Genomic DNA, 14492 nt, shown 5'->3' on the forward strand with positions numbered 1-14492 from the left:
GTCTCAGTTGCTTCATATGCAAGCAGGCAATTCTTGGTGCCTTCAAGAAACAAATCGGCCTAAGGGGAAAATGTATCTGTCGATGGCGATAATTAAAAAGTATGAATATCTGCCGATTTGTCGGCCTCGGCGATGTATTGGTCAACCCTATCTACATCCATTGACCATTGGCTGCAGTTGGGCATTCTAATATCTCCCATTCATTTTAACAGAACTGGCCCATCTCTGCTAAATAGTCTGGAGAAACTTCACGGTAAAAGCACTTCACAAGTGCTACAAGTAAATGTCTTACTATGCACTATATGTACAATTGGTTTGATTCGTTTTTTTGTTGTTGAGGAAATGCAATTGCTAACGTGGACAATCTCTTCAATCTCTGCCCTCCTCTCTCTCGCACTGCAGCTTCCAGTCAGCCTTTATCCCTCTCAGAGGCTTCATTAGACTGATTAGGGGCCGGGTGTGCGGAATCACGACCCATCCTGCCCTCTACCCTGCCACATTCCTCCCTCGTTCTCTCAGGCCAGGGAGGGGCGTGCCCTGGGGAGGGGTGTGCCTTCCACACCATCTGCCAGCAGGTCATCCCTGTCTACCTGGATGAGGGAGGGGACAAGGGGGGGAAACACCAAAGAAAAATGTGGAACCAACACGCCGTAACGCGATCGTTCCAAATTAACAAAACATTTTAAAAAGAGAGGGAAAGGCCAACACGGAGCGGAAGTGGAAGAGATAAAAGAGAAAAAGAGAAAAAAAAAACAGTTACTCGCCGGTTCCCCAATACGCCATAGCCTGGTCCTCGGCCACTCCTCCAACCTCTAATGGATGACAGCAGAACCTCCTTGGATGGATCGGGGGCAGACCTCCGGCCCCTGGCAGACGGAACGCCCCGGTGCATTTTTGGAGGACGGTAGGGGTCTCCCTCGCCCCTGGCAGCGGTAACCGCTCCAGGCGGTTGGTTGGAAGTCCCTCCTCCCCTCTCAGTCGGCGGAAGTTCCTCCGCTTCCAGGCGGCCGGGCTCCTCCGTCCACCAGCGGATGGCCACAGCTGCTCCATTGGTGTGGACGGTAGAGGCGAGGACTCTACTACGGCGCATCCCTCCTCCTTCTCGGGTTTCGGCACCAGTGTAAAGGGATTAATGGATAGGATGACAATATAAATAAAAGTTTAATAAGCAACTTAAACAAAAAGAAAAAACACACAAAGGTATCAGACAGCTGCCTTTAAATCTCTCTCTCTCTCTCTCTCTCTCTCTCTCTCTCGCATTGCAGCTTCCAGTTGGCCTTTATCCCTCTCTGCGGCTTGATGAGACTGATTAGGAGCCGGGAGTGTGGAATCACGACCAGGCCCCACCCTCCACCCTGACACAGTACAATATTATTATTTTTATATTTGTTTTTTTTTACAAAGTTTTGTGTGAAATTGAGTAAATATAGTGCTAAACAAGAGTTTATTTCATTTACTATATTACATTTTGTGATATATCGGCATTGTATCAGCCTATCGGCCACCCTGCTCTCTGGATATCAGCATTGGCATCAGCCATTAAAAAAAACCATATCGTTCGACCACTATTTTCTATTTTTAGTGTTTTGGTCTGATTGGTCCATTGTGAAGATTATGCATTTTCAAGACCAGCTTGGATAGAATTATGGTGTTAGTGAGAACTGTATCTAATAAGCATCATCTTGACATATGTGTCATACATGTTCACATGTTCATGCAGCGGTTCAGAACTAGGGTGATGAAATCATACACAAGTGTGTGCATGTAACATGTCAGCTGGATGGTCCTACTTGTCAGGGTTGATGCAGGCAATATGAGCCATCAGCAGTCTGTGCAGGCATTTCATAATTACAGAAATGTGCTCCACCGGACAGCAATTATTCAGGCATGGTACTTTGGTTTGACTTAATTCAAAGATACTAATGGTTTGAAGAAGTCATAATAATGACTTATGACATGGCATTTGAAGTGATAGCTGCCCTCACTATACTCTGAAAATATTCAATGGACCAATCAAGTAAGTCAATTTAAATATGTTCCAAGAATATTTAACAAATAATTTATTATGTGGAGTTTTACAGCAGTTTTTAAAATTAATTAATTATTGTCCTTACAACACTGAATCATTGCAATTTTAATAACTATCCCTTTGGTCTTGTATGTTGACATGATGCATTCTCTTGATCAAGTCAAAACTTCTCTAACTTTGAGAGAGTGATTCACACTTTAAAAGGTTATTTGTTATTTATTCTGAATAAAAAAATAATTTTGATATGAAATGCTAGACTTATCCTCACACTGTGAATTTGGCGACAGTAGGTCATTTTTTAAAAGCTCTTCTGCTGAAATCGGTCTGTGCTTATCACAATTTGAGATCACTGCCCCCCAGTGGAAGTTTTTGAATGTATGGGCATGTTGATAACTCTTCTCCAACCCAACCCATCTCCTCTCCAAACCCAACCCTAAACCTAACTGTCAATAGCGTAAAATATTTATTTTAGAGTTATAATGTAACCTCCAAATCATAATCACTATTGTTTAAGTGAACACAACTACTTTCTGGTTCCCATGGGAACAGACTTGTCTGCAATAAAGGGAAATGTGTTAAAATTGTAATTTATGCAAAACTGTCTTGAGTATGACACTAGTCAGTATTTGGCAGTATTGGGCTGATTTCAGGATAATACAATTTATTAGAGCTTTATTGTTTGCACTTGTGTACCCAATAGCTATTCCAAAAATATGAGGATATTGCAACTATAGTTACGAGGAGAAAATTCACAAAAAATATATATATATTTTTTAAAGTAATCCAAGAGAATACATTACTGTTTATAATTTTAGTCTTGTAAGTTGTAATCAGTACAAAATTAAAATTCAGAAGTAATCTATCCAGCACTGATCATATGTTACAGTCAAATGTACAGTATATACCACAACATGGTGCCATGACTCAAAATTGTGATTAATGTCAATTAACATGTTATAAACATAAAAGTCATGGATGCAAAATGCTTGCATTCACTTTAAAAGAAACTGGACGAAAGCATAAAATAAAGTAGCATTATATTACGTAATAATTCTATTAAACGTAATGCCTTCTCAGAAATATGTTAGTTGCCAATATCTTGGAAATTATGCTATTTGGCAGTATCATCCAATCACAACACAGCCTCTGCTTTATAAGGACGCTGATGTGTTTCTCATTGTTCCTTCCATTGTTGTCACATCACATGCCATGCCTCGCTTCTCCATACAACAGTTGCTTCATGTCAGAATATACATCATAGTCTACTCACCATGATGTTCACATTCCTCAGCACATTTCTTGATGGAAACCAAATGCTCTATGTTCTCTGTATATTCTTCTTTGGGGGGAAATCATTCATGTAAATAGCTGGTGTTCGATGGGGTTTTAGGCTTTTTGCTATCAATGTTCTCAAATATATGTGGATAATTTTCCTTATACTGCATCAATATAACTTTTCAAGTGGCAATATTTCATTTTACAGTTCTGGGTTCTCAGCGATCATGTTAGGTGATCTGCTAGCGTGGTGGCCAGGTACATGAGTAACTGAGCCCTGGGCATTCTCTCATGTGGGAATCAGCCTCCAATATTCATACACATCATCATGCATAAGTTCTACAATGTATGGGGTCCGTTAAGACGCTGTATCTCGCGTACTGTCAGTGTTCCTATCTCACGTTAAATCACAGAGAGTTTTCTTGACTTCTGCATCCTTGTTCCTCTTAAAGGGGAAGTATCATCCGTAGCTGTAGGCCCTCTGACACATAGTGGGAGGCTTTGCTCATAACATTCCTATTTCATTCACAGCACAAAGCATTTGCTGCTCTAATACAAGAGCTAATCACATCAAAACAAGGAAGTAATATTTCCTATTTACAGTTATGTTACATGTTCTGTTTTATTAGAGACATCTGGCATCTTACAGTATAGATATTTGCAATATAATGGGTTACTGTAACCTTTTAATAATTTTTATTCGTGATAGTACTTAAACCTTCCTAACAATGGGGCTTTATCACAAACTTTTAAAATTGCAAGGTGTCTTTACTCAAGTTTACACATATAGTTCAATGTTCCGCATCTTCAGATCAACATGTACTCCCATAAATGTTCTAAAATATATTTTTGATAGTCAAAGTAGTATTTTAAGTTACATAAGCAATTTGGTAATTTTGCTCTGTTAACTATACATGTGCTTATGGCCAGGGCAATAACATTAAGTATCAGGTAAGAATTTGCTTTACTTATTGGGATAAAAACCCATGCTGGATCAATGCTTCTTTTGAAGCATATAGCGAATATTCAGTTGAATGAAGCTTCACACGTCATGATTACGCATAGGTGTTGTTGGATTGACGCAGGCATCAACAGAATCATTATTCGTATTTACTTTTACACCATATTTGCCTTTTAATCTGCATCTAAGGCATTCGCCAGTCCCTTGACCATTCTGTCATATAAGATTTCAAAGAGTAAGAACATTTCAAATTGTAAGAAATATTTAAATGCATTTTCCATTCCTTAACTGCATTAATTATATGCTTTGGCCTATTGTTTACTTTTCATAATATATATAAATATAACTGTATATACACTAAATATATTTAAGTGTGATTAGGAGGAGGGTGTGGCTGGGCCGTGATGATGCACACCTGCCGCTGAGTTGACTAATCAGCGGGAGAGAGAGACGCACGTATTGTAAGTGTGCGTCTTAGTTTATTTTATGTTAGAAAGCAGTTCATGTTTAAGTTCCTTTGTGGCATTAAAGGTTTATGTTGATTGTTCATCCAGTTCCCACCTCCTCCTTGCCCATCCTGGGCGGGGGTAAGATCAGCTCAGGGGGAGAAAAGAAAACTACTTCCTTCCACAACAAGAACAGCAGAATTTAATTATAAAAAAGGGAACACATACCTACAGTGTGACTGAACTTCAGTCATAAACTCAAAGTTGAAATAAACTAAGACAAAAGAAATGGTCTGAACTGTGCCTCCCTTTAAATGGCCAAATCCATGACACTGCATGTACATCAACTTGAACATCGATGTTGACAAAACAGGCAGAGACAAAGACGAAGTTTAGATGAACCCAAATGCAGTTTATTCTCCAACGTGAAAACCAGTATCCCAGACTATAAAAGTGAATGAAACAAAAACAAGAAACCAAGGACCTAAATAAACATGACAAAACTAGACTTGACACGACATGAAATAACTAAGTCTAAGGCAAAACTACAAGGTTACAAGCACGCTGGCTAGACTAAACTTTGGCAAAAACAACAAGGTTACATGAACAATACCTGACACAGGCAAACATGAGGGTTTAAATACACAAGACATGGGTAACAAAAGCCAATGAACAAACAGAACTCTAAAACAAGATAACAAGACAATTAACTAAAACCAATGAGAAACTAGAACTGATAACAAAGTGATCAAACAATGAACCAATGAAAGCAAGACACATGAACACGGAGGGAAAACAGGACATCACATGACTGGGGAACAGGAACTTTAACAAGAAATTTCAAAATAAAAGTACACAAACCAAAAAGTCATTTGATAATATATCACAACATAATTCATGAACTTTAAAATGTTGGCAGAGACTCTTATTTCAATTCCATTGAAATACTTTTGTTTTTTTTAAATGGCAAGCCATTCAAAGTCCATGAGCGTTCACAGCAGTGTGTATACATGTGGGTTCATTCCATGGATTTTCTTGTCTCCCTTTCCAGCAGCAACTTTTGATCCAGTTTCCGGGTTAACGCCCACAATTCCTCTGCGAAGAACACCCACAACATCCAATTATCAAAAAACATCATATACTCATTAAACAATAAAATACAAAATTAGTCAGACAAAGCTAAGTGTCATTTTAAATCACATTTCATTCAATGAAGAGTTAGGGTCATATTTAACTTTATCAGAAATTTAAATATGAAAATATTTAGCCTTCCATGTTTACAATAAACAAATGCACAGATTTTGTCATTATTATACAAATGATGTGCAGAATTTAGCAATGCTTATTGCCTACAGACTGAGATCTATGCTGGGTTTCCATCCTTGTGTTTAGCATTTTTAAAAGCGCACTTCTAAAAATTTGGCTTTAGAAAATGCAAATCATCATGCGCTGCTATCCACTGCATCTAGTGCATTGTCTAAAGGGAGCCCGCCGTGATTATGGAGCAGTTAAATTACCTCCTTAAGATATTGCTTTGGGGAGAGTTGTACTGTATTGGAGTACAACCACATTTCCAGAAAAGATGGGACATTTTGTAAAATGCAACAAAATCAAGAATCTGTGATGTTAATTCTCTGTCAAATTTATTTAACTGAAAAAAATGCAAAGAAAATATTTCCAATATTTTCATTGACCAAGTTAATTGTATGTTTGTTCGCAAACAATGCTGCCAGGCCCTCAACAAATGCCTCTGAACATGAGCCCAGGACAACTTCCCTTTCAACTGACAACATCCACTTGCTTGATGTCATGGATTCACCTATAAAAATAATATGGAAGGGCACAGATTAATAAGTGTTCTAAAAGTACAGTTCGTGGGTAGATCATGCTAAATAATAAAGACATCGATACTATAATACTATAAACTAAAAGGTAATGAAGATTACGGTTACTAATAAGTATTCTGTTACTAAGGAGAGAGAGAGAGAGAGAGAGAGAGAGAGAGAGAGAGAGAATGGATCAGAGACAATAACAAAAAAACCAGATGGAAAACGGACTGCTATGGAAGGAATATACGAGTGAGAATAGAACTGTGAAATAGAATACCGGAACAGAGGTGGAAAAAATATAGTTTTAAAGCAGATCATAAAAGCATCAAAAAACAGTATGGGACAAAGGAGGTATACATGTGCAGAGTTAGAAAGTAAAGATTAGTGTGTATAATGGAGACACTGAGAGACACAAAGTAAAGCAAATTACCTTGGATGATATTTGCGGGTGAATCCGGTAATCCATCTCTTTCCATGTTGGCTGCAGTTGCTGCTACATTAAAAAAGAAAAAAATATATATAGATATATATATTTTGCATTACAGTTCAAACTTTAAGACATTAAAAATAAAAATTATATTACTTTCATCAGCTTCAATTAGAAGGGATTCTGTTTTTTTTAAAATGGGCCATTAAGAGTTGCAGGATGCACAGGACCAGAGAATTTCCCTTTTGATACATTGACAGAACAGCATGCAACTCATTGTTTGTTGGCTTTTCTTGAAAAAAAAAACCTTAGAATCCTCTTCCCTTTCCCTTCAATGCTCTCCATGATTCTTTGGAGCAGTGAGATGTCAGTAAGCAAATGGAAATGTAAAAAGATCCCCTTGAGACAAAACAGGTAAGGCCAGGAGTGCTTTAGTTCAGACAATGGTGATGGAGTGGCGGTTATATCACGGCAATGACAGTTATATGTGACCTCCATCAACTTGTAAAGTTCTCTTCTATTGGCTCCAGACATTTCTGCAGTAGAATGAAGCAGTACCATTTGCTTAAGCTTCTCTTCTAGTGTGTCATCATTTTCTACTGCAGGAAGCTCCTCTGGCTGCCACTGACACAACCATATTGATCAGCTGGCCTTCTTGAGCTCTGGCTTATGGTTCTACACGATGATCGTAGTCGTTCTTTTATCCGACAAGCTAATGTGTTGTTTCTGTTTACATGTTCAACCCAGGTTTTAACTTGCAAGAGCAAAGAGGCATTCCCACTACCTAGTTTTGTTCCATCAGCCAGAACATCAGCAAAGCTGTCCAGGTACTGTTTAACAATGTTCTGCACTACAATCTGCCTTTGATGGGTTGACTTTATGTTTTCACATATTATCCACCAACATCCTTACTAGCTGCCTTCGATCAGCTGGTGATGGTCTTTTTTTTATTTGCAATAGCCAATTTAATTCCAGAAGGCATGACTTCCCAAGGCACCTTAAATGTTTCAGCCCAGGCACAAGATGCTGAAAAGCAAGCAGAATTACGAGATGGTGTAGAACTTGAAGTCTCTGATCCTGGGCTTGATGTATCAGAAAGAACTTGATGTGATGAGCATTGGGGAGTGGAGCAGCTGACTTGTTCTAAAACAAATAAAGTGAAGTTTGAACATGGAACATTTAACAATATTTTTCAAATGGACATTAGTAACAAGTAGTAGTACATTTTCTGTCTACTTGAAGAGCAATTCAAATACCTTCATTTTTCCATGCATTTAGTAGTTTGCGACATTGGACAGGCCTGAGGTATTCCATGAGGTCTTCTTCATTCACATAGTGGAGGTCAGCTTTTGTTTCACACCAACAGCAGTAAGCCCATTGATACATTTTTGAAGTGTTTCATCAGAGAGACCAGATAACGAAGAGCAGATGGCGAGTTTTATCTTCTCTAAATTGCACATATCTTAAAAAGATGGAAAAGAGTGGTGTAACACAATCACAGACAAGCCACATGCTTTGTACTCCTGGAGAGGGTAATAATCTAATAGCCCCTTTTAAAGTACACAGACATATATTGGGTCCTCAGCTGTTATGCAGTATACACCCAAATCCACAAACTGCACAGTATGCCATTTCTCAGACACAAAGTAGACCACTGAATTCTGGTGAACAAGAATTAGTTTAATTCTGCAAACCTCCAAACCCTCATCATTACTGGCCAAAGGAACAACATGTCTTTCCTGTACTTTGTTCCTTACAAAGTGATTTCAGTAGCTCCTAATGTATTGCCTGGTTGAAAATCAAAATGATCAACTGATTCCTTTATCGCTTCATTATAATCATTATTATAAAATTCAGAGCCTTTCTCATCTTGCACAGAAAGCTAAAATAGGTTTCCAGCACTTAAATAGGCTTGGAGAAGCTGGTAGCCTTTCTGCAAGTGTAGACATATATTTTGTGCAATTTTCTAGCACATTGCTTGAAATAGGTATGTTTGCTCTCAAACAACATAGTCCATAAGCGATTGAGTGGTCCAAATTGTTTTATAAACTCTGGGTAATGGCACAAATAGTGATGTTTAGGCTTAAGAGGCTTAGAAGGGAAAGTCACACACCAAAAACGAATGTACTCATCAATGAGCACTTTCAGATAAGTGACCTGATCTGCCAGTATCTCTCAGTTTGCTAAGTAAAAAAAGACTCCCCAATGTCATGGAAATTCTTCAACAATGCCTTGAATGGTAGACTGAGGTAATAGCAATTTAGCTTGCAGTTTCAGATAGAAGAGGGTTAAACTTCTTAGAAAAAGAGATTCATCCACATCTTCAGGAAAATTGTGCTCTACAACCTCAGATATCTCGCTCTCAGACACAACATCAGAAACTGGAGTTTCCATGGCCATAGCAGGCTCTATCAAATGGTTTACAGAGCACATGTTATGTGTCAGTGATACATGTGATGCAAATGTAGATCTCACCTTAAATGTCCTGTTGCAACCAAATAGGCACCGGATCACCAGACCTGACTTAATATGGCTCTTCAAATGAGACAAAAACTGTGTTAGAGTCCCACATTCAACTTCACAAAAATCTACATGGCATTTAAATGTGTTATCGCACATCTGAGCCTGATACTCTTTAGCAGACCTGTAATGTTCCCTATGATGTCTGTATATGTGGGACTTTAAAGAAGAAAAATTTGTGAAAACATGTGGGCAGTAAGGCACACCACATCTAAATCGTGCATGCACATTTCTATGCAATTTCACATGCTGCACAAAATTCAGGATTGTACTGCTCTCATCATTACAAAATTGACAGATAAACATGTTGAAAAGCAAAAATCAAAACTTCACAAGCTAATACATGTACATTTCCAATGTACTTTCTAATGAACAACTAAAGTACAAATATGAATACAATGCAACCTTACAAGAAATATTAACAAAAAACTAAAACGTAAAAAAAAACTTAATTACAGCATCTTCAACATACACGTGCTAATGGCTAATTAGCTAATGGCTTGACAGTCAAGTGAACCACAATTGAGTTGCATAAAACCTACACAATTTAATTTTATTAATTTAATTGCAATATTTAAAAGTACAATGAAAGAGCTTGATGAGTGATAAAAGAAGTATCGGATGTAACAGGATTTCAGGTTCTAACTGAAGCATGAATTACATACACTCACCTCGTCTCACTCTTTCAGGTCCTCCTCGGGTAATTGTTGCACGCATGAGGTGAGCTCATGAGGAGAGCGCAAAAATTGAGCGGTTAAGCATCACGCAAAAATTCCCAAAATGTCCGCTGCAGATGACGAAATGACATCACACAACTGATCTATATTAAATATATAGATCAGTTCATCACACACAGTGCGCTATGCCGAATTTGTTGTCCAAACATGTGTTTTTGAACAGTTTTAAACTACTAGATGTGTACATTATATCAGAGTCTACATGGGTGTAAATAATGTGTTAAAAAGGCTGTATTTATTACAGTTGACTATTGCTTTAGTGACATTTACTTGTGAAGTACCAACATTTTATTTCAAATCTATGCAACAGTTGGATTTTTCCTTCTTTAAAAAATAAATAAAAATATAACAATGGAATACGTGATATCCTTTAGAATTTACTGCTAAACGTCTATTGTAAATATTTGCTGTAAAAATTATTTAGCAATTGTTTACAGAGCAGATTACTGATGCTATTTGTCTGGTTTGTCTGGTTTGAAACCTAATGTAACCTAACATGCAGGCTCCACTTCCTGGTTTTAAATTGCAGGAGCACACTGAGACAGAGACTTCTCATTAAGGTATCGTTAGGGAAATTTGTAGGAAGTCAAGCAAAATCCACAGTCCACCAGAATAAGAGTTTTAACATGGCATAATTGAGCAGTTAGTGCCCATCTGGGAGCAGCAGGACATCCATGGAATTAAATGGAATTAGGCAGGAGTCTCTGAGGAGGGCTACAGTTATAGGAGCTGAAGGGGTCCCTCTCCTCCACGCTTCATTTAACTCATGATCCACTGCTCAGAAGAAGAAAGAGAGAATGAGAATGTAATACTTGTGCTGCCATATTGCAACTGAATTTCAGTCTATTTCCCATGGCACTTAAAGATAAAGTGTATAATTCCTGCTACAAGTGTCATTGAACAGAATTGCAAAAATAATTACTGTTTCAGACAGAGAGTCCCGCCCCAAACCTGTGCCATTGGTTGATGCAATGTTGCTGTGCCAGGCTGGTCAGAATCCTCAAACATAATGAGCAATGTTTTGACAGTGCCTCAGAGCCACATCTGAGAGTGTTTGCATACAGGATCTACACCATATACATGTATAAGTCTGCATGAAATGCAAATGTTACTAAAAATGTACTAAAATATTTAAATATTTTTATTATAAAAAAATGTAATAAATTCAAAATGTAATAACATGCTCTTACTCTGAAGCAGGTTCACTGATAATTTCAAATCTTATGTTAACATTGTTTTTTTATTACACACATCACTTTTTAGCTTTCAGTGAGTCTAAGTTTGGGTGCTATGATATTTCTAACAATGACAGAGTATTATGTACTGTAGAGTACATTTGCATGGTGCAATGCAAACTGGAAAAGCGTAAACTCTGTTTCTCATCATAGTTTCATTTTTTCCATGCATATAAATGATAATTTATTATAAGTCTCTCTGTCTGTTCATCCCTCAATCCACCTCTCTCTCCCACATGCACCACAGAATTCCACCTAATTAAAACAGCAATGATGCATGCCAAAAAATATAATTGTAACACAAATGAAAGATTAGTGTCTTGTGGAATGTCTGAACTGATGCATAGACAGTATAAGGCACTGCAGACAAACGCTCATGACCTTCACTCTCAGTATGAAATTGACTTTTCAGAGTACTTTTTGCTGCATCAAAGAGCAACTCACGACTTGAACTGTGTGGACACGGCTATTTCAGCAGAACAACAACTCTGCGAAGATAACAAAGCAAAGTTAAACATGCAGCCGACGTGGCCTCTACACGGATTGAAGCTCAACATCAGCATTTCTGAATTTACAGACAGGGCTTCTCATCACAAAGAACAACCTCAGCCAGCTGCAATTTCAGATAAATAATAGCCTGCAAACTTATTTGAAAACATGAGCTGTAACTTTATCTGTGCAAGTAATAACAATGTAAGCCAGCTTGCTATTGCGCTTGTAATGTCAGTATGGCTGCAGAGCTGACTAGAAAAGTATTAGCGTTGGCTTAAACAACAAGTCAAGTGGTCAAATTACCATTGCAAACAGCATTTTATTGACAATATTGCAGTCATAGGATCATATTTGGCTTCTAGCTGAAACAGACAATGACAATAAGCATCAGTGACAACAAAACAATGATAAAGATCTCATTCGGAAATGCTGATTTGATGTGCAGTAGGAAAGAGAGGGGAATAGGATAGAGATGGGAATTCACTAAGAATGAATTGCGACCCTTGATAGTGTTGTTTATTTGCATGCACTGTCTGTGTTGTTTTAGCATTTCACTTAATGAATTATGCAAATCAGGTAACAGTAAAACAAGTGTAAAAAAAAGATGTGCTAAAAGCAATTTGCAATGCACAATTCCAAATCTTGCAGGCTGGTTTCAAGCTCTAGTTTATTGAGGATCCAACAAACTACCACAATCTGGCATATGTTTCTAAGACGTTGCAGAATAGCTGCACCTCTGTGATGCAGGCACCTGAATTGGCTTTTTTTAAATGCCAAAAGTGTGCTTCTTTACACCACACGTCTAGATAAATGTAAATTTTTCATGTTTTTTTATTTCTTTATTTTACATAATTTGATGGTATGCTGTTGCCATGATTACTAGAAAATATGCACAAACTTTTACAATTAAAATTCTGTTTATCACCTACTTTCACCAAGTAATAGTGCAACATAAAAGCATGATCTTCAATAAGCATAATATACATAAGTATATGTACAGTATATTCAGTGCATCAGTGGATTGAATTGAATATGTAAATAAGATGCTGAAACATGGTACGGACATGTTTTTAAGCGCTGAAATACAATATGCAAATGGGGAGCAACTGTTTAGCAAATTTTCACCAGAGTCATTTCTAAACTGTTTGCTGCTAGCAGAGTTGAAATCTGTAGGTGTGTATTTAATCATGTTGTGCTGCGTGTGACTATATGGAGGAGAAAACCTGCAAAAATAATAAAAAATAAATAAAGGATTAAATGTCTTGATAAAACAAATATAATTCGTTTTTAATTACATTTATTCCTGAATAAATTTTTGTATGACTTTTTTTCCTTTATTTATTATTTTCTCTATTATTTTCTTTAAAAAAAAATATTTCATTTATTTATTTAAAATGTTTTTATTTATTTATATTGATTTAATCCCACATGTATTTAGTTCCATATTTAAATATTCCCACATTTATTTAGTTTTGTATTTATTCTTAAATTTCTGTCTTACATCTTGTATGATATTTATGTGGGGTGGTCCGGCTTACCATTGGTTTATCAAAGATTGAAGCCTGTGCTCGATTACTCTTGACTTGTTTCGATTTGATGTCAGGTCATATCCATATCTCACGTAAACCATAGCTGACGCTGCGCATATACAGTATCTAGAGATTTGCGCAATTTAGCGAATGAAGTCGATAACCACGCTTCAAATTACTATGTTTAATTTAGGGTAGAGGTGCTTATTGATGTTTTAGGAGAGCTGTATGCTGATATGAATGTCAAAGCACATTCTGGTTACATTCATTGTTAGACTCTCTGCAAAATGTTTCCCTGCATATTCAAAATCTGTGCGAGTCAGAGTGCGAGTCTTATTTACTTCCGATAAGTACTATTGAGCTCTCAACCAATGATGCACTGGAGCTATGCAAGGACTGCCTCCCTCTTTTCCATGTTGCACACAGAAAAGTAAAAATAAATAATTGTGTGTGTATATATATATATATATATATATATATATATATATATATATATATATATATATGTGTATGTATGTGAATATATAAATATGGAAATATATATATTTGGGAATAAATAAATATAAAAATAAATGAATACATAAATAAAAAAAATGCAAAATAAATGAAGAAATACATAAAAGATAAAAAAAAAATATATACAGAAAATAATAAAGGAAAAAAGTTATACAATAAAAAATTCAGGAATGCATTTAATTAAAAAATAATTATATTTGTTTTATCAAGACATGTGTTCCTTTATTTATTTTCTTATTATTACATTTATTTATTTTTTATTTTTGCAGGTTTTGGCCTCCATATGACTAACTAGACATCACTCATTACAAATTCATAAATTCCCAATAATGAGCTGTTAATCATGTTATATCAATTAGTGGTTGACCAATATATCGCAGAGGCCGATGAATCGGCCGATATTCAGATATTTTTATTATCGGCATTGGCCGATACATTTTCCTGTTTGGCCGATTTCTTTTCTTGAGGCTGCCGAAAAACGCATACTTGCATGTGA

At 36.8% G+C, this 14492-nt stretch overlaps 1 pseudogene; it reads right to left on the reverse strand.

The window, feature by feature from the left end:
- Positions 1-5670: 5670 nt before the first annotated feature.
- Positions 5671-8427, reverse strand: LOC127644054 (uncharacterized; annotated as a pseudogene).
- Positions 8428-14492: the final 6065 nt, after the last annotated feature.

The sequence above is a fragment of the Xyrauchen texanus genome, chromosome 5 (genome assembly GCF_025860055.1).
Source record: "Xyrauchen texanus isolate HMW12.3.18 chromosome 5, RBS_HiC_50CHRs, whole genome shotgun sequence".
In the NCBI taxonomy this organism is placed as follows: Eukaryota; Metazoa; Chordata; class Actinopteri; order Cypriniformes; family Catostomidae; genus Xyrauchen; species Xyrauchen texanus.